At 39.5% G+C, this 20,707-nt stretch overlaps 1 pseudogene; it reads left to right on the top strand.

The window, feature by feature from the left end:
* The first annotated feature begins 10,063 nt into the window (after window positions 1-10,063).
* LOC143664926 (DNA (cytosine-5)-methyltransferase 3A pseudogene) lies at window positions 10,064-11,761 on the top strand (annotated as a pseudogene).
* The last annotated feature ends 8,946 nt before the right edge of the window (window positions 11,762-20,707 follow it).

Raw genomic sequence — 20,707 nt, 5'->3', positions numbered from 1 at the left:
TATGCAGAGCAGGATGAAAACACTTGACAGTGGCACCCATCCCAGCTACACATTACATTCCCCTAACATATGTTTGGATTTTTTGTCTGAGGCAGAACCTCAATATTGGTGGGTGTTTTAAGCTCTCCAGATGATTGAGTCATAGTTCAGAAGTGCTCTGATGATAGGTTAAGGACCCAAGTATGCTCTGCCAATCTGCTGACTCCTTTGGAAGAGCATGAGAGCTGCCATGACACGAGAATCCATAAACCAAGCACTCCCACCCTTGTGTTGACCATCAGGGCCTGTGTAGGGGTCCAGGGGTGAGGCAGTGAAAATAAGATTGGGCAGGTAGATACTCGTGAACACGGGTTCTAGAAAGCAAAAGCAACAGACTTTGGAAAGGACCCAGAAGCATCCAGTGGTTTGTTAATTTCCTGGCGCTCTGCCTATTATCGATTTCCAACTTCATTCCTTTATGATCCGAGAAAGTGTTGTGTATGATTTCAATCTTTTGAAATTTGTTGAGACTTGCTTTGTGACCCAGCATATGGTCTATCTTTGAGAATGATCCATGAGCACTTGAGAAAAAGGTGTATCCTGCTTTTGTGGGGTGTAATGTCCTTTAAATGTCTGTTAAGTCTAGCTCATTTATTGCAATATTCAAATTCTCTGTTTCTTTATTGGTCTTCTGTCTAGATATTCTGTCCATTGATGAGAGTGGGGAATTGAAGTCTCCAACTAGTATGGTAGATGTGTCTATTTCCCTTTTCAGTGTTTGCAGTGTTTGCCTCATGTATTTTGGGGCATTCTGGTTCGGTGCATAAATATTTATGATTGTTATGTCTTCATGTTGAATTTTTCCTTTTATTAGTACATAGTATCCTTCTTTGTCTCTTTTAACTGTTTTACATTTGAAGTCTACTTTGTTGGATATTAGTATAGCTACTCCTGCTCTTTTCTGGTTGTTATTTGCATGAAATATCTTTTCCCAACCTTTCACTTTCAACCTATGTTTATCTTTGGGTCTAAGATGTGTTTCCTGTAGATAGCATATAGAAGGATCCTGTCTTTTAATCCATTCTGCCAGTCTATGTCTTTTGATTGGGGAGTTCAATCCATTAACATTTAGTGTTATTACTGTATGGGTAGTACTTTCTTCTACCATTTTGCCTTTTGTATTTTATATGTCATATCCAATTTTCCTTCTTTCTACACCCTTCTCCACACCTCTCTCTTCTGTCTTTTCATATCTGTCTCTAGTGCTCCCTTTAGTATTTCTTGCAGAGCTGGTCTTTTGGTCACAAATTCTCTCAGTGATTTTTTTGTCTGAAAATGTTTTAATTTCTCCCTCATTTTTGAAGGACAATTTTGCTGGATATAGAAGTCTTGGTTGGCAGTTTTTCTCTTTTAGTAATTTAAATATATCATCCCACTGTCTTCTCGCCTCCATGGTTTCTGCTGAGAAATCTACACATAGTCTTATTGGGTTTCCCTTGTATGTGATGAATTGCTTTTCTCTTGCTGCTTTCAAGATCCTCTCTTTCTCTTTGACCTCTGACGTTCTGACTAGAAAGTGTCTTGGAGAATGTCTATTTGGATCTATTCTCTTTGGGGTACGCTGCACTTCTTGGATCTGTAATTTTAAGTCTTTCATAAGAGTTGGGAAATTTTCAGTGATAATTTCCTCCATTAGTTCTTCTCCTCCTTTTCCCTTCTCTTCTCCTTCTGGGACCACCACATGTATATTTGTGTGCTTCATATTGTCCTTCAATTCCCTGAGTCCCTGCTCATATTTTTCCATTCTTTTCCCTACAGTTTCTGTTTCTTGTCGGATTTCAGATGTTCTGTCCTCCAGTTCACTAATCCTACCTCTGTCTCTTGAAATCTACCATTGTAGGTTTCCATTGTTTTTTTTATCTCTTCTGCTGTATCTTTCATTCCCATAAATTCTGTGATTTGTTTTTTCACACTTTCCATTTCTTCTTTTTGTTCATTCCTTGCCTTCTTCATATCCTCCCTCAATTCATTGATTTGGTTTTTGATGAGGTTTTCCATGTCTGTTCGTATATTCTGAATTAATTGTTTCAGCTCTTGTATCTCATTTGAACTATTGGTTTGTTCCTTTGACTAGGCCATATCTTCAGTTTTCCTGGTGTGATTTGTTATTTTTTGCTGGCATCTAGACATTTAATTACCTTAATTAGTTTATTCTGGAGAGTGCTTTCACTTCTCTTACCTAGGGTTTTCTTGCTAGATGAGTTTGTTGTCTATCTGTTCTTCGACCTTCAGTTCAGCTTTTTCTGGACCTCTAGCTTAGGTTTTGTTTAACAGAGGATAATTCTTCAGTTCTTGTTTTCTTGTTTCTTACCCTCCTTGTATGGTGCCTTTTCCCTCCCCACCCTTAGTCTATGTAGGTATTATAGACTCCAGCTGGGTTTTCCCAGACTAAACTGGCCTCCTATTAGGGGGAAGGAGTCACCTGCATCAGTTTTCCCTGAGGGTGATTTCGAAATTGTGTTATTTTTCTATAACTAAAATAAATTCTTCTATCTTAGAAATAAGTTTGCTTATACTAACAAAAGAAAAAGAAGTTCCTTGTTGTAGCCTCATGGCAGGGCTGGGAGATGTGAGTAGTAAAAAGCAGAAATTCATAAATTGAGTTGAGTCAGGATGGAAGTATGGTCAGTCACCCTGGTTAGTGGACTGGGTCATGGCATGGGAAGCCCAGGCTATATAGTCTTGTCCTGTCCTTTTCTTGCTGCTGGTGTCCTAGTTTTCTAGGGCTGCCATAACAATGTACCACATACCAAATGGCTTTAAACAACAGAAACTTATTGTCCCACAATATTGGAGACCAGAAGTCTGAAACAAAGGTGGCAGCAAATCCATGTTCCCTCCAATGTCTATAGAGTCTGGGCAGTGTCTTCTGGCAATCTATGGCTTGTACTATAATTCAATCTCTGCTTCCATCATGTGGCCATCTTCTCTCTCTATCTGTGTCCAACTTTCTTCTTCTTTTAAGGACTCCAGTCTTAACCCAGTTTGGCCCCATGTTAACTACTACCCTCTTCAAAGAACCTATTTCCAAATACATGGGGCAAGGGGTTAGGATTTGAACACACATTTCTGAAGGACACAAATTAATCAATAAGATGGTGCAACTGGCCTACTGAAGGAAGATATTCTCTTCCTTTTGCCTCAAGTTTGCTAACATGAAGACCCGTGACAGACTTATGGGTAGGGGGAGGTGAGGAAGGTTTTCCTATGACTGAAGAGTACTTGAAAGATGATTTTGAGATTTGGGAAGCAGAAGACTAGACAAGAGAGAGAAAATAGGAATTAAGAAGATAATAGTATTTCTCAATTTAAATAAAAAGATCTCCTTTATAAAATTTACTCTTCTATTCATTTATCTATGTATTTAATTACGTACATACTTTCTCAATCTTTCAATGTTTGGCTTTGGAATAAGAAGAGACCATTTAAGTTGCTCCCTACCGAGGCAACCTGTGGTTCCAAGCCCATCCCCTGCCCTCCAGGACCACTCTAAATGACCTCCACAGCCTACTTTATCTCTTCTCCTTTAGGGGTTCCTCTTCAAAACTCAGATACATGAAAGGAGGGACTTTTGCCATTGGATGATGCTTATAATGGAGGGATGAGGAGTGTGGTGGTTTGAAGCTGTATGTACCCTAGAAAAAACATATTCTTAGAACTAATCCATTCTTGTGGGTGTGATCCTATTGTAAGTAGGACCTTTGATGAGGTCACTTCACTTAAGATCTGGCCCGGCCCAAAGAGGGTCTTAATCCTATTACTGGAGAGCCTTACAAGCAGAATGAAATTCAACCATGAGAGAGAGAAATCCACGGAGGAAACAGCCAGAAGCTGAGCATCAGTAGAACCTGGAAGAGAAGAGAGAGACTGGGCAACACTGCTGTGTGCTAAGGACCAAGGATTGCCAACAGCCAGCCCCAGAAAGCCACAGTTTGGGGCGGGGGGAGAAGCATTGCCTTGAAGATGCCTTGATTTGAACTTTGTTTTAGCCTCAAAACCTTAAACTAATAAATTCCCACAGTTTAAGCCAACCCATTTCATGGTATTTGCTGGAACAGCTTAAGAAACTAAAACAAAGAGTGTCAAATGAAACAGAGTCACGAATGGTATCAAAACTGCAGGTTTATTGAAAGAGAAAATGCTTAAGCAGTGATAGCTCAAGCCAAGGAACTGAGAATGTCAAGATACTGAACAGGTTGTAGCAGCATATAAAGGCTATTAGGGGATTTCCAAGTGGGAAATTAGAAGTGGCTGACATATAAGTTCTTCATTATATAGTAGAGTCTTACAAAGAGGGGAACAGATATTTTTGCTTAATATAGTATACTTATCCATTTTTCATAGACTATCCCTAGCATGCTGACATCAGATTATCACTAAACATTGCAAAAATTGTAATTTTATTGGAAATGTTCTGCTTTTTCAGAAAGTCCCATTGTTGGTCAATTTTTATCTTCTTGGAGGTCTCTGCCACATCTTGAAAAGGGATCACTCTCAGTAACTTCCAATGGAGGTGGCCATATCATGTTATTTAACAGTGGGAGCAGGTGCCAGGATCCATGGCAAAGGCTGAAGGGAAATAAAACAGAAAGGAGATCCACTTCACCCTCTAGAATTCTAGAAGAGTAGCAACAAACACTTCCCCTTCAGGCAAGAGACTAGATGACCGGGGTATCTCATCTACCCAAGAGGAAAGACCCAAATCTACTAACCTCAGGGTTTTCCAAGCAAACCTATGATGATGTTCAAAATTGACAATTTCCACTCAAATGCTCAGAGTTTCTAATACCTTTTGGCTTCCTCTTCTAAGGAAAGCAACGAAAATGAAAAAAAGGGACCAAAATCAAACAAACAAATGAACAAATTTATTAAAGCAACTTGAAATAAACAGAGTATGCAAGCAGAAGTTTTCAAGAAACAAAAACAATCATTAAGATCCCCAGAGAGAAAAGAACCATAACAAGAAGCTGTTAAAAATAAACATTTAGAAACTTAAAACATATCTGTAGTAGAAATTTAAAACTCCATATAAAGTTACAAGAAAAGTTCAGGAAATTGCTCAGAAAGTTAAGCAAAAAGACAGTTGGAAAACAGGAGTGAAAAGATAAGAAAATCTAAGACAAGGCCTAGATCTGAGTAACTGAATTTCTGAAAGAGGAAAAAAATGGGTCAAGGAAATGTATGTGGAAATAGCTTAATCTGGTTATGAGTTTCCAGATTAAAAGGATACCTAGCATAATAGATTAAAATAGACCCAAATCATGGCTTTGTATCGTGAAATTTTATAATCCAGGAACAAGAGAAGACATCACAAGCTTTTTTCCCCTCGGGTATTTTTTTTTTTCCATTTTAATCATTTTCAATTATGCAATTTGATAATGTTAATTACATTCACAATGTTGTACTTCTATCACCACTATCCATTACCAAAACTCTTCCATCATCCCAAATGGAAACTCTGTATCCATTAAGCATTGACTCTCCATTCCCCTACACTGGAATCTACTTTTCTCTCTCTATGAAGTTGCATACTCTAGTTATTTCATATAAATGAAATAATAAAGAACGTCTATCCTTTTGTGTCTGGTTTATTTCACTCAATGTAATGTCTCTGAGGTTCATCCATGTTAGCATATGTATCAGAACTTCTTTCCTTTTTCATGGCTGAATAATATTCCATTGCATGTATATACCACATATACATTTTGTTTATCTATTTCTACAAGCTTTCAGAGAGATAAGTCAGGTCAATCATAAAAGAATATGAATTAGAATGACAGATTTGTAAGCAGCTAGCAGGTAAAGGAGCCACACCTTCAAAACTCTGTATGAAAATGGCATCTTAGATTTCTATATCCAAAAAACTATCAATCAAATATAAGGATAGAATAATGAGATCTTTAGATATACAAGGACTCATGCATCCTTCTCAAGAACCTCCTGAAAAGTATGTTCTACCCAAATGAGATTGTAAACTGAGATAGATGGAGACATGGGATACAAGAAACAAGAGATGCAACATAGGACTGCAGTAGAGGGAATCCCCAAGAAGACGGGAAGAAACATTCTAGGAAAACAGCAGAACTTCAAGCACTGAAAACTTCCAGTCCAGATTGCAACAGCTTAACCAAGAAAAAGACAGGAGAGTTATTATCACCAAAATCCTTGTGGCTATTTTATTGTCTTTTTAACCCAAGAACTGAATCAAATGTGCTTGGTCCAATTTTTTCTTTATATTTGATTTGTTTTGATCATGAGATCATGACATTTCTGATATCCCTCTCATTTCCAACTGAGTACTTCATTTCACCCCACAAAGGGTTTTTGCTTTGATGCATGCATAAGAGTTGGATATAAGCCATAGTAAACTTAGGAAAATCAGAATTCAGAGCAGCCTAGCCCATCTACCCCTATTCCTGCCAAATAACCAGGTCCCAGCCTACAACTTTGCCCTCCCAGATGCCCCAAATGTGGTGAGCTGTTTCTTTCCCAGACTCTTTCTTGATCTTGCCTGAAATTGAAGCCAGATTACATCCCAGAAATTCTCTATGGTTTCTGTTTTCCTGAAAATCTTTATCTAACAGTAGGGGCAATATTGATCTTCTTTTACATGACTAGTTTCATTCTTGATACGCAGATTTCAAAACTAAGCAACATATGGTTTTTAACACTGCATACACAGATGATAAGGTAAGAGTTGGTATAATTGTTATTTCTAGAGGGGATTGGCATGCAATGAGGGCAGGGCATCAGTGGGTTTCTATGTTACTGGTGATTTTCTAATTCTTAATTTGAGTGCTAAACCCAGGAATTTGATTTATTATTATTATTTAAGCTATATATCTCTTATAACTTATTCTGTAAATATGGTAATTTTTAAACTTTCATAATAAAATTATTAAAGGAAAAAATTAAAAGCTGTAAAAAGTTTATTGGACAAAAAAAGAAAAAACTTTAATGGAAGAATTTTAATGGTAGGGACTTCCTAAGAACAAAGACATTCTCTTATATAATCACAGTACAGATCAAAACCAGGAAACAGATCAAAACCAGGAAATTTAGCATTGACAATACTATTATCTTTAAATGCCAATTGTCCCAGTAACAACCTTTATGGCTATTTCTTTTTCCTGGTCTATGATCAGATCAGGGAATATGCAATGCATTTAGTTGCATGTGCCTTTAGTCTCCATTGATCTGGATCAGTTCCTCAGCCTTTGTCTTCCATGGTCTTGAAATGTTTGCAATATAATTATTTTGAAAATTACAGTTATTTTGTAGAATGCCTTTTAGTTTGGGTTTATTTGATGTTTTGGAAGGAATCAAGTTTTGGAAGGAATACTATCAAAGTGGTATTACATCATTCTTAGTGCCTTATATCAGGAGGCATGTGATGTTGTTTTGTCCCAACTCTGGTGATGTTAACGTTGATTACTTGGTTAAGGTGATTTTCTGCCAGGTTTCTTTTTTCTAAAGCCACAATTTTTCCCTAAATAACTTATAAGTAATTCATCAAATTTTCATCCATTAAGTATCCATCAACGATTTCCCAACTGCATATTTCTTTCTGTGTTTCTTAGTAGGTATTCCATTGTATTAATAAGTTATAATCCATTATTGTCACTATTTATTTGTCATTCAATCATTCCAGACTTGACTTTGGTTCCTTTTGGTATGTCTCCATCATTCTCTAAATATACATAAATATTTAAATATTTAGGAGTGTGGAAGCATGCTGTCTTCAACTTTTAAATGGTCCAGAAAAAAAAAAAGATATACACACAAACAGACAAAAGGAGAGAGAGAAAGAGAAAGATTAATGTGTAGGTAAGATGGGGTTAGAATAGTGGTACATTAGGTCATAGAGACTGAATTAGTTTTCTGTGGCTGCCATAACAAAGGGTGCTGAAGACAACAGAAATTATTCTCTCACAGTTCTGCAGACTGGATGTCCAAAATCAGGATGTTAGCAGGGTCCTGCTCCCTCCAAGGGCTCTAGGGAAGAATCTTACTTTGTCTCCTCCAGCTAGCTTCCAGAAGTTTCAGGCATTCCTTGGCTTGTGGTAGCATCACTTCAATCTCTGCCTTGGTCTTTGTATGGACTTCCTCTGTGTGTGTGTGTCTCTCTCTCTGTGTCCCCTCCTCTTCTTAAAAAAAACTAAAATTTCTATCAAATCATATATTTGATGCACATTTTCCCATGCATTCTGCATCTCTTATGCAGGCTTTCAACAAGAACTGGACAGTGGTAAGGACTGGAGATTGGTTATTGACCAGGCATTCATTTAATGAAGTGGACCCAGCAATATCCTTATGAAAAATGCCCCACGACTTCTGGAAAGATGGGGGAATAGGATAGGTTGAGTTCACTCCTGCTCCAAGAAACAACTACAGAAGTGACAGCAAAATGACCGGGACCCCAGTTCCAGGGTGTGAGTAACCTGAGAGGGCCTTCTGCACCATATAGGGAGGTCTTACATGAAAAAGGATTGAGGTGCAGAGAACAGGGTGGGCTCCATCGGAACTCCACCGAGGAAAAAAGGCTGTGCCTAGTAAGGTGCCTGCCCCCAAAGCTAGCTTGGGAGATCAGCCCCTTCAGCTCTGCAACCCGGAGCTCCCTAAAGGAACACAGAAGCATTCCCTGCTCATAGAAACTATCCAGCTACTGCACAGAGATTGATACCCCCACCCCCTTCCACAGAGAGACCAGGAGCCCTCACAGGGAGGTGGAAATGAGAAAGCAAACCATGCTGTACCCTGTGACCCATGCCCCACACTGTGCCCTATCCTCCAGCACCCATGCATTCTGGATCCCTGAGTCCTGCCCTATGCTGCCCCAAGCAACCCCACACCAAACCATGTGTCTATCCAATGCCCCACGTATCCGCCACCCCTGCATCCTTCCATCCATGCTTCTGCACACCTGCACAACACATGCCCCCCCACACCCTACATACACATACACCCCTTGCTCCACCCCATGCTCTGCCACCAGATCATACACTTCCCCATCCGCTGCCACTGGGCCACACCCTACCCAACATCCCAGCATCACCAAGTCATGCTCCACTCCACACTGTGCCCCCACCTTACACCCTGCATCCTGTGCCACACCCCATGCCCCCACACTCCCACACACCATACCCCACTCCCCCACACTATGTCCCTTTCCCTATCCCAAACCTCAGGCCCTGCACCACAACTGAATGGCAGGCATTTCCAGGCAGATATGGACAGGGGCATCTGCAAAACCCAGTTCTGCAACCCAAGGTCATTCCAAGTAAAATCATGGGTGCCACAAGTGGCATTGAGCCCACAAGCAGAATCTCCTCTGAGGTGCACACTGCTCACCCCCCAGCTCCTGGAATGGTGGCTTTCAGCATGCACTGGGACCAGAGGACCTGGCTGGAGTTGTTATCAGATCTCCATCCAGTTCACCCAGATGCTGTGGTCAGGGAGAGGTGGGCCTGAGGGGAAGAGGAGGCCCGAGAGCACCATTTGATGGGAAGAAACAGAAAGTGCAGTCTGGCAAATTGCCTATCTGTCTAGCTTCAGACAGATCCTCGAGTAGAGTTGCATCCCCAGCATGATGTCCAGGACATGGTTTGGCACAGAATTACTGATGAACCAAGTGCAAAGGCAGACCTTCAATGCAAATTCAAGCAAATACGAAACTATAGATGACTGAGGGAAATGAACTTTCAAAATAATCCTATTAAAATAATCAAATACCTTGAAGACAACAGAAAATCACAAAGTATAGAAAGATGCAAGCAGATATAGCCCAGCCAAACGATAAAATTGAAACACAGGCAGAGACACAGATTCTGGAACAGCTAGTCAAAGATGCTTGTAAAACTCTTCTAAATAAATGCCTTGGGTTGGTTAATGACATAAAGGATATCAAGAAGACACTAGAAGAGCATAAAGAAGAATTTGAAAGAATACGTAGAACCTGAGCTGGACCTCAGAGTGGTTGCACCTGGCCTTGTGGGCAGAGAAGAACGCCAAGGTAATTGCAGTGATGAATGCTATGGAAGAAAACCAGTGGTCTGGGAATTCTCAGAAGGTGGAGGAGGCCAGCCCTCCTCCTGGGCAGCAGCCCGTGGACTCACATCTTCCACTGTGGCCACCACACCTGAGCCCATGCAGGCCAAGACCAGGGACAAGAACACCACCGAAGCTGCTGCTGATGAACCCAAATAAGAGCATGGCAGGGGTTGTGGCATTGGGGAGCTGGTGTGGGGAAAACTGCACGACTTCTCCTGATGGCCAGACTGCACTGTATCCAGGATGACGGGCCGGGAATGCAGGGAAGCTATTTCTAGCATGCCATGACAGCAATGAGAGTGACACTGCCAAGGCTGTGGAAGTGTAGAACAAGGAAATGATCAAATGGGCACTTAGGGCTTCCAGCCCTGTGGCCCCAAGGGTCTGGAGTCCTCAGAAAAGGAGCAGAATCCCTACAAAGAAATCCACACAGACATATGGGTTGAACCTGAGGCTGCTGCCTATGCACCACCCCAACCAGCAAAAAATCCCCAAAAGAGCACAACCAAGAAGCCCAAGATCAAGGAGATTATCGATGAATGCACAAGAGAGGCTGGTGTATGAAGTGTGGCAGAAGTGCCAGAACATAGAGAACATTTGCATCTCTTGTGGGAGTCTCGATGTCACCTTGGACTACCCATCTTCATCAGGGGAATGTGCTAAAATTGCAAGAACTGCTTCCTGGAGTGTGCGTAAAAGTATAACAAAGACAGCTATCAGTCCTACTGCACCATCTGCTGTGGGGGTTGCAAGACTCTCATGTGCGGGAACAACGACTGCTGTAGATGCTTTTGCGTGGAGTGTGTAGGTGTCTTGGTGGGGCCAGGAGCTTCTCAGGTGGCCGTTAAGGAAGACCCCTGGAAATGCTACATGTGTGGGCACAAGGGCACTTATGGGCTATTGCTGTGACAGGCAACCAGCCCTCTCAGCTCCAAATGTTCACCAATTACCATGGCCAGAAATTTGACCCTTCAAAGGTTTACCCACCTGTCCTGGCTGAGAAGAGGAGGTCTATCTGGGTGCTGTCTCTTTTTGATAGAACTGCTGCAAAGCTCCTGGTGCTGGAGGACCTCAGTATTCAAGTGGACGACTACATTGCCTTGAAGGTTGCAAGGACTTGATCACAACGGGCATGGTGCAGCACAGAGCAAGGTCATGCACTCTGGGGATGTCCGCGGTGTCACACAGAAGTACATACAGGAGTGGGGCCTGTTCAATCTGGTGATTGGGGGCAGTCCATGTAACAACCTCTCCATCATCACCTCTGCCTGCAAGGGGCTCTACGAGGGCACCTGCTGGCTCTTCTTTGACTTCGACCACCTCCTGAATGATGTGTAGCCCAAAGAGGGAGATGACTATCCTTTCTTCTGGCTCTTTTAGAATGTGGTGGCCATGGGCATTAGTGACAAGAGGGACATCTCACGATTTCCCGAGTCCAACCCTGTAATGATTAATGCCAAAGAAGTGTCAGCTGCACACAGGTCCTGTACTTCTTGGGTAACCTTCCCAGTATGAGCAGCCAACATGCCATTAGCGGCCACTGGAGCTCTAAGAGTGTCTGATGCACGGCAGAACAGCCAGGTTTAGCAAAGGGAAGACCATTAATACTAAGTCAAACTCCATAAAGCAGGGCAAAGACCAGAACTTTCAAAATTATATGGAGATTAAATAATGCGCTATTAAACAATCAGTGGGTAGAAGAACAAACTGCCAAAGAAATTGGTATATATCTGGATATGAATGAGAAAAGAGAAAACAACATATCAGAACTTATGGGATGCTGCAAAGGCAGTGCTGAGGGGGAAATTTATTGCCCTAAATGCCTACATTAAAAAAGAAGAAAGAGCAAAAATTGAGGACGTAAGTGCTCACCTGGAGGAACTAGAGAAATAACAGCAAGCTAACCCTAAAGCAAACAGAAGAACAGAAATAACAAAAATTGAAGCAGAAATAAATGAGCTGGTAAACAATAACAGCAACAACAACAAAAAAAACAATAGGAAGAATCAACAAAACAAAAGTTAGTTCTTTGAGAAAATCAATAAAGTAGATGGACTCCCAGCTAAACTGACAAAGAAAAAAAGAAAGAAGATGCAAATAAACAAAATCAGAAATGAAAGGGTGGTCATTATCATGGACCATGAAGAAATTTTTAAAAAATCATAAAAGGATACTGTGAACAACTTTATGCCTACAGACCGGAAAAATTAGATGAAATGGAAAAATTGCTAGGAACAAATGAACCACCTACATTAGCTCAAGATGAAATAGAAGATCTCAGCAAACCAATCACAAGTAAAGAGATTCAATCAACTTCAAATAATCTTCCTACAAAGAAAAGCCCAGAGCCAGATGGCTTCACAGGGGAATTTTATCAAACATCCCCAAAAGAACTAACACTAATCCTGCTTTAACTATTCCAAAAAAAATTGAGGAAAAAGCAATACCAAACAAAACTCCTACAACCTATTTTAAAGACTCAGAAAAGCTAGTTAAATTCATTTGGAAGGGAAAGTGACCTCAAATAGCTAAAAGTCACCAGAAAAAAAAAAAAGAAGAAGAAGAAAGAAGTGGAAGGATTAACACTTCCAGATTTTAAAGTTTATGACAAAGCCATGGTGGTCAAAACAGCATGGTATGGGCACAAAGATAGAAGTATTGACTTACATTGCTTCAAAGTAGGCAGGATTCTAAGATGCTGTCCAAAATTCCTGGTCCCTGGTGCACATGTGCCTTCTGGTCATTCAGTCAAACCCTCATCTAAGTGCTGTGATGAAGAGATTCTGCAGATGAAGTTAAGGTCCCAAATCAATTAATCTTAAGAGGGAGAAAACCGTCAGTGAATTGACCTAATCAGGTAAGCCCTTAAAAGGGACAGAACTCTTCTTGGAGAATGAAACTTGAATTGTGAGAAGGATTCGAGTGTGAGGAAGATTCTCCATTGTTGGTTCTGTAAACAAAATGGTCTTTGTAGCAGGGAATAGTGAGTAGCATCTAGTTACAGGGCAGTCCCCAACTGACAGCAGGACAACGGAGTTTTCAGTCCAACAACCACAAGGAATTGAATTCTGCCACAACCACATGAGCTCAGAAAAGTGCCTGGAGCTTCAGATAAGAATGCGGTTTGGCTAATGCATTGATACTAGCTTTTTGTGTGCCTGGACAGAGAACCCAGCCATACTATGCCTGGGCTTCCACTGTGTAGAATTGTGAGCTAATAAATGGGTGTACTAAGAGCACATACATTTGTGGTAATTTGTTATGTGGCAATAGATAAATAAATACAAATTCCCTGAATGTGGATCCTTCCATGGTGCCTCTGTAGACATTATCCCATCTTCACAAAATATTTTTACTATATTTTCCCAAGTTCTCATTCATTAGACCTAGGTTGACCAGGCATCCTGGTTTCCCTTGACAGTCCCAGTTTACATCTAATATCCCAGCCTCTTGTCTTGGGCAGAGCCTGTTTTCTTGCAGAATGGCCCTGACTGGTTGATATATTACATGGTCACCCTAATCAGAAGTCACTTTCCTGACAATCTGCTGACCAGGGTTTCCCTGCCAAAATTTTGCTTAAGGAGCAAGTGAGTTTCAGACAAGTGGCACTTCTGATTTCTGGTACAATCAAATATCTTGAAAGAAATATGTCAATGGAAAATTGCTTATTGTTTGCATCAATCTCACTATGTTAGACTCTGTGATCAAGAACTGGCTGCAAATTAAGCTGCCCAAGCCCAGTGGAGACTCTTGGCTATGATGATTGCACACACTTGCATTTTGACACTGAAATGAGTGTCTGGAGATAGTAAATGTGATTTGATGCAGGGACAACTGATGTCCCAGAGATCAAAGCAAGCCATGTTTTAGTTATTCTATCTTTTTCACTTATTGTGGTTTGACCTGACAATTAGAATTTTTCTATTAAATGTGTCACTAATGACAAAAGTTAAAAAAGAAACTGGAAACAGTGATTGTTAACCTCAAAAGAAAGAGGATACCTAAGCATAGATGGTAGAAAGAGAATTACTTTTTACTCTTTGTTCCATTTAAATTTTGTACAATACACATGTATTAATTATTAAAAATAAATTAATAATAAGAGACATAGCTTAATGACAAGTATTCTAAAATTAAAATAATTGCTTTTGGTATAAACCTTCCAAAAATCAGTTTGCTTATATCTAACCCTTTTAGATAGGGTAGAACAGATAGATCTGTTCTACAAAAAATGTAGAACAGATAAATTCATTGATTGATTTAAGGATACACATTCTCAAACTAAATAATCTCAATTATTCCATCAGAAAGCTATGCTTTTCAAAAATTAGTGTTCCATGGGAGAATCCCTGAGATTTTTACGTGACTATGATAGAGGAGTAATAACAGTTTGCTATAACTCTTGCCCTGAAAATAATAATCACAATGGTTGATACTTACATGGCACTTACCAGCTTCCAGGCACTGCTCTAGCTTGTTTTACTTGTATCAACATTTTTAATCCTCACAACAACCCCATGAGGGGGTACAACTGATGAAGAAACTGAGTTAAGTATAAGCCCAAAATGAAATAGTAGGTGGAGAAAAGAGCATTAAAACCAGGATGTGAAGTTCCATCCTATGCTGAGACCCTCCCTATTTTATAGGTCAAGTATAGCTGAGGCACACATCCAATAAGGTGGCCACACATGCAAACTTTAATGTACAATGGTCACACGCTGCCTACTAAAAGGCAGATTCTCCAAGCCCATCTGGGCGAAATAGGTTTCTGGTGATACCCAGTAACCTAATTCTAAAATAAGGTAATTCTTACTTGTGAAATCCTTGGACTACAATATGAGACAAATCAATTCTCTCTTGTAAACCTGCTGACTTGAACCACGGCTCTATACTCTTCAGACATCAAAATGCATATTTGGAAAATGGAAATGCCTGAGGAAGACCAGAGTCTGATTAGACAACCTTGGATAGAGGGAATTACTATTGGCAAAGGTGAGATTTTTAAAAAAATATTTTTTTTGTTTATATAACATATATACAAAAAAGCAATATATTTCAAAATACATTGAAGCAAGTAGTTATAGAAGAGATTTCAGAGTCCAATACAAGTTACAGTTCCATAATTTTAAGTTTTTCCTTCTAGCTGCTCCAAGACACTGGACACTGAAAGAAATATCAATATAATGATTCAGTAGTCATACTCATTTGTTAAATCCTATCTTCTCTGTAACTCCTCCTTCTTCCTTGATCCTTCTGCCAAATTTTAAGGGTATTTAAGTTCTTCCCATTCTAACTTTTTCAAGTTGGAAAAAGGTGTCAATAATATGGGATGGGGGACGGAACTAGTTGATGTTCTGGAGAGGCTAGCCCCTCTGGGTTTCAGGATTTATCTGGCCTAGGAACCCATCTGGAGGTGGTAGGTTTCTGGAAACTGATCTTAGTGCATGAAACTTTGTGGAATCTCAGATAAAGCCCTAGGTGTTCTTTAGGGTTGACAGGAATTGTTTTGGTTGGGGTTTAGCAAATCCTGGCAAGTAGCAATATCTAGCTGCAGTTAGTATAAGAGTAACCTCCAGAATAGCCTCTCAACTCTATTTGAACACTCTTAGCTACCGATAACTTATTTTGTTATATTTCTTTTCCCCTTTTGGTCAGAAAGACGTTGTTGACACCACAGTGCCAGGGCCATCCTCATCCCTAGAAGTCGTGTCCCACACTGCCAGGGAAACTTTTGCCCATGGATGTCATGTCCCGTGTAATTGGGAGGGTAATGATTTTACCTGCAGAGTTGGGTTTAGAGAGAGGAAGTCCACATCTGAGCAACAGAAGAGGTTTTCTGGAAGCAACTCTTAAGCATAAATATAGGTAGATGTAGTTCATCCACTACTGAAATAAACTTCATAAGAGCAAGCCTTTGTAAATACTTCAAGATCAAGGGCTTGGCCTATTGATTTGGGAGTCCCTAATGTTTGAGACAATATCAAGGGTTTCCCTGATGGTAAAGTTTAGTAATTCCATATTTTTTCTCCCGCCACTCAAGGGACTCTGTCAATACTTTTTTTTTTTGAGGGCTTTTCTGTATCTTTGTTTATTTATTTTTTACAATGCAAAGTTATTTATTTTCTAGTGACAACATATCCACTATATAGTATAAGCAACATTTTCAATTCATTTTTTTTTCATCACACAGTTAGGTATTCTTCACCTTGATCATGTTTTAGAACACTCCATAAAAATAAATAAAAAGAAAAAAAAGAATTCATACATCTGATACCCCTTATGCCTCCCTCTCATTGACCCACAATACTTCAATCAACCCAATTTTTATCCGTAATCTCCCCCATTATTTATCTATTTTATCCTTATTTTGCTTTGTTTTGTTTTAAATATTTTTATTGTAAACAATGAACAAACATACAAACATTCTTGACATACAAACATTCTTGACATGGTGTATAATCAATGGCTCACAATATCATCACATAGTTGTATATTCATCACCATGATCGGTTTTTTTTTGAACATTTGCATCTCTCCAGCAAAAGAAAGAAAAAAGAAAAAACTCATACATGCCATACCCCTACCACTCCCTTTCATTGAACCCTAGTATTTCAAACTACTCAATTTATTTTAACCTTTGTTCCTCCTATTATTTATTTCTTATCCATACTTTTTACTCATCTATCCATACGGTAGATAAAAGGAGCATCATTAGACACAAGGTTTTCACAATCACATAGTCACAGTGTGAAAGCTATATCATCACGCAATCATCTTCAAGAAACATGGCTACTGGGACACATCTCTACAATTGCAAGTATTTCCCTCTATCCACTCTAATACACCATAAACTAAAAAAGGGATATTTATATAATGTGTAAGAATAATCTCCAAGATAACCTCTTAACTCTATTTGAAATTTCTCAGTCGCTGACACTTCATTTTGTCTCATTTCCCTCTTCCCCTTTTTGATTGAGAAGGTTTTCTCAATCCCTTAATGCTGAGGCCTGGCTCATTCTAGAATTTCCGTAACACATTGCCAGGGAGGTTTACACCCCTGGAAGTCATGTCCTACTTAAAGAGGGGGAGAGAAGTGAGTTTGCTTGCTGTGTTGGCTGAGAGAGAGAGAGAGAGAGAGACCACAGCTGAGCAACAAAAGAAGTTCTTTGGTGGGTGACTCTTAGGCTTAAATTTAAGTAGGGCTAGCCTATCCTTTGTGGGAATAAGTTTCATAGGGACAAACCCCAAGACTGAGGGCTTGGCCTATTGATTTGGTTGTCCCCACTGCTGCAAGACTATCAGGAATTCTCCAAATAGGGGAACTGAATTTTTCCCCTTTCTCTCCATTCCAAGGGGACTTTGCAAATACTTCTTTATTCACTGTTCACATCACTCTGGGATTTATTGGGGCATCACACTAACCTGGACAAATCTACAAAATCTAATGCCCTACTCAAGGTTCCATGTACTTATGGTGTTCAATTAAACTGTGCATATAAGTTAAATTAAGAAATGCACTAGTCAAAATACAAATTTTATACCAGACAAACATTTCTTGCTTTAGTCTCACACAGAAGTTGAAGTTTTAAAATATGAATGACCATCTGTTTTCAACACCCTGCAATATTGACATTCCTTTGTTCTTCCTCTTGCAAAAACATTTTTATTTATACATTTAGTCACTATTATTGTACTTGCAAGGCATTCCTAGATTATACCATCTCAACCTTTATCATTTATCTTTTCTTCTGTTTCATTTGTGCCCCAAGTCCTCTTCCCTCTGTCATTCTCCCTTTCAGTTTCATTCAGTGTATTCACATTATTGTCACAATCAGGTAGTATTGTGCTATCCATTTGTGAATTTTTACAATCAGACCTGTTGCACAATCTGTATCCCTTCAGCTCCAATTACCCAATATCTACCCTATTTCTATCTCCTGATAACCTCTCTTCTTAACTGAAATTATCCAGGATCACTCCTTAATGTTAGTTCATATCAGTGAGAACACATAGTATTTGTTCATATCAGTGAGAACACATAGTATTTGTCTTTTTGTTTCTGGCTAATTTTGCTCAGCATAACATCCTCAAGGTCCATCCACATTGTTACATGTTTCATGATTTTATTCTGTATTATAGCTGCATAATATTCCATCATATGTACATACCACAGCTTGTTTAGCCACTCATCTGTTGATGGATATTTGGGCTGTTTCCATCTCATGGCAATTGCAAATAATGCTGCTATAAACATTGGTATGCAAAAGTCCGTTTATGTCCTTGCCCTCATGTCCTCTGAATACATACCTAGTGATGGTATTGCTGGATCATACTGTAGAGGGCCAGGAGCAATTAATCAGGCCCAAGCAGGGAGAGTCCCTGAGAGCTAAACAATAACCAATGCTAAGAAACTGAGGGAATGGGATAGGTTTTGGCAACAGCTAACGGCATTCTTCTGCTTCTATGAACCGCTTGCTTGCTAGCAACTGCAAAAAACACCGCAGCATGATTTTAGCCTTTATAAGCACACCTTGAAAACCTCTAGGGGCTGCTCTCTGAATCCTCTTTCTTGGAGGTTTCTGAGGCAGTCGCCAGCTGGGTAGTAAAGACTCCAAATTGGCTTGCAGTTTTAAATTTGTGGTCTCTCTTTCAGAGCGCCCCACAACAATATGACAATTCTATACTTAGCTTCCTGAGGAACTGCCAAACTGCCTTCCACAGCAGTCGTGCCATTTTACATTTCCCCCAACAGTGAATAAGTGTGCCTCTTTCTCTACATCCTCTCCAGCACTTGTTGTTTTCTGTTTTATTGATAATGTCCATTCTGGTGGGTATGAGATGATATCTCATTGTGGTTTTGATTTACATTTCCCTAATAGCCAGGAAAAGTTGAGCATCTTTTCATGTGCCTCTTAGCCATTTGTATTTCCTCTTCTAAGAAGTGTCTGTTCACGTCTTTTCCCCATTTTACAATTGGGTTTTTTTGTGTGTTTTTTTTGTTGTTGTTGTTAAGTTGCACAATCTCTTCATATATCCTGGATACTAGACCCTTATACGTCATTTCCAAATATTGTCTCCATTGTGTAGGCTGCCTTTTTACTTTTTTGACAAAGTTCTTTGATGCACAAAAGTGTTAATATTGAGGGGTTCACATTTATCTAATTCTTTCTTCAGTGCTCATGCTTTGGGTGTAAAATCTAGGAAACTGCCTCTGTCATGGTCAGCTTCATGTGTAAATTTGGCCAAGTGGTGGTACCTGTTTGTCTGTTGGGCAAGTGCTGGCCTGTCAGTTGCAATGAGGACATTTCATAGAATTAAATCATGATCATGTCAGCTGCATCCACAGCTGATTCCATTCATAATCAACCAAGGGGAGTGTCTTCTGCAATGAGTGATGCTCAATCTAATCACTGGAAGCCTTTTAAGGAGGATTCAGAGGAGACAGGCTCTCTCTTCCTGCTTCGACCAGCTACCCTGTCCTGTGGAGTTCGTCCAGACCCTCCATCAGAATCTTTGGCTTCACAGCCTGCCCTGTGGATTTTGGATACTGCGTTCCCACAGTCATGTGAGACACTTTTATAAATTTTATATTTGCTAGTGTTTCCTGTTGATTCTGTTTCTCTAGTGAACCCTAACTAATACACCCTCCTATTACAAGTTTTATAAGATATTTCCCTACATTTTCTTCTAAAAGCTTTATGGTCTTAGCTCTAATGTTTAGATCCTGATCCATTTTGAGTTAATTTTTGCATAAGTGTGAGATGTGGATCCTTTTTAGTTATTTTGCATATGGATATCCAGTTCTCCAAGCACCATTTATTGAAGACCATACTGTCCCAGGTGAGTTGCCTTGACTGCCTTATCAAAGATCAGTTGTCCTATAGGTGGGAAGGCCTATATCTGAACACTTTATTGGATTCCATTGGTCAGTATATATATATATCTTTATGCCAGTACCATGCTGTTTTGACCACTGTAGCTTCATAATATGCCTTAAAGTCAGGTAATATGAGACCTCCAACTTCATTTTTCTTTTCAAGATATTTTCAGCTATTCAGGGCACCCTGTCTTTTAAATAAATATTGGTTTTTCTATTTCTGCAAAGTAAGTTTTGGGGATTTTAATTGGTATTGCATTGAATCTATAAGTTAATTTAGATAGAATTGACATCTTAACTGTATTTAGTCTTCTAATCCATGAACACAGCATGCCCTTCCATTTATTTAGGACTTCTGTGATTTCTTTTAGCAATTTCTTGTAGTTTTCTCTACATAGGTCTTAGTATCCTTAGTTAGATTTATTCCTAAATATTGTATTCTTTTGGTTGCAATTGTAAATGAAATTGTTTTCTTGATTTCCCCCTAAGATTGCTCAGTACTAGTGTATATAGAACCACTATAGATTTTTGAATGTTTATCTTATAACTTGCCACTTTGCTGTAATCATTTATTAGCTCTAGTAGTTTTGCTGTCCATTTTGGGGGGTTTTCAGCATATAGTATCATATCATCTGCAAACGGTTAGTTTTATTTATTCCTTTCCAATTTTGATGCCTTATATTTCTTTTTCTTATCTAGTCTAGCTCTGGCTAGAACTTCCAACACAATGTTGAATAACGA

This window comes from Tamandua tetradactyla, chromosome 2, assembly GCF_023851605.1.
Source record: "Tamandua tetradactyla isolate mTamTet1 chromosome 2, mTamTet1.pri, whole genome shotgun sequence".
Lineage (NCBI taxonomy): Eukaryota > Metazoa > Chordata > Mammalia > Pilosa > Myrmecophagidae > Tamandua > Tamandua tetradactyla.
The sequence above is the reverse complement of the archived record's forward strand: the minus strand, read 5'-3'. Positions and strand labels throughout refer to the sequence as shown.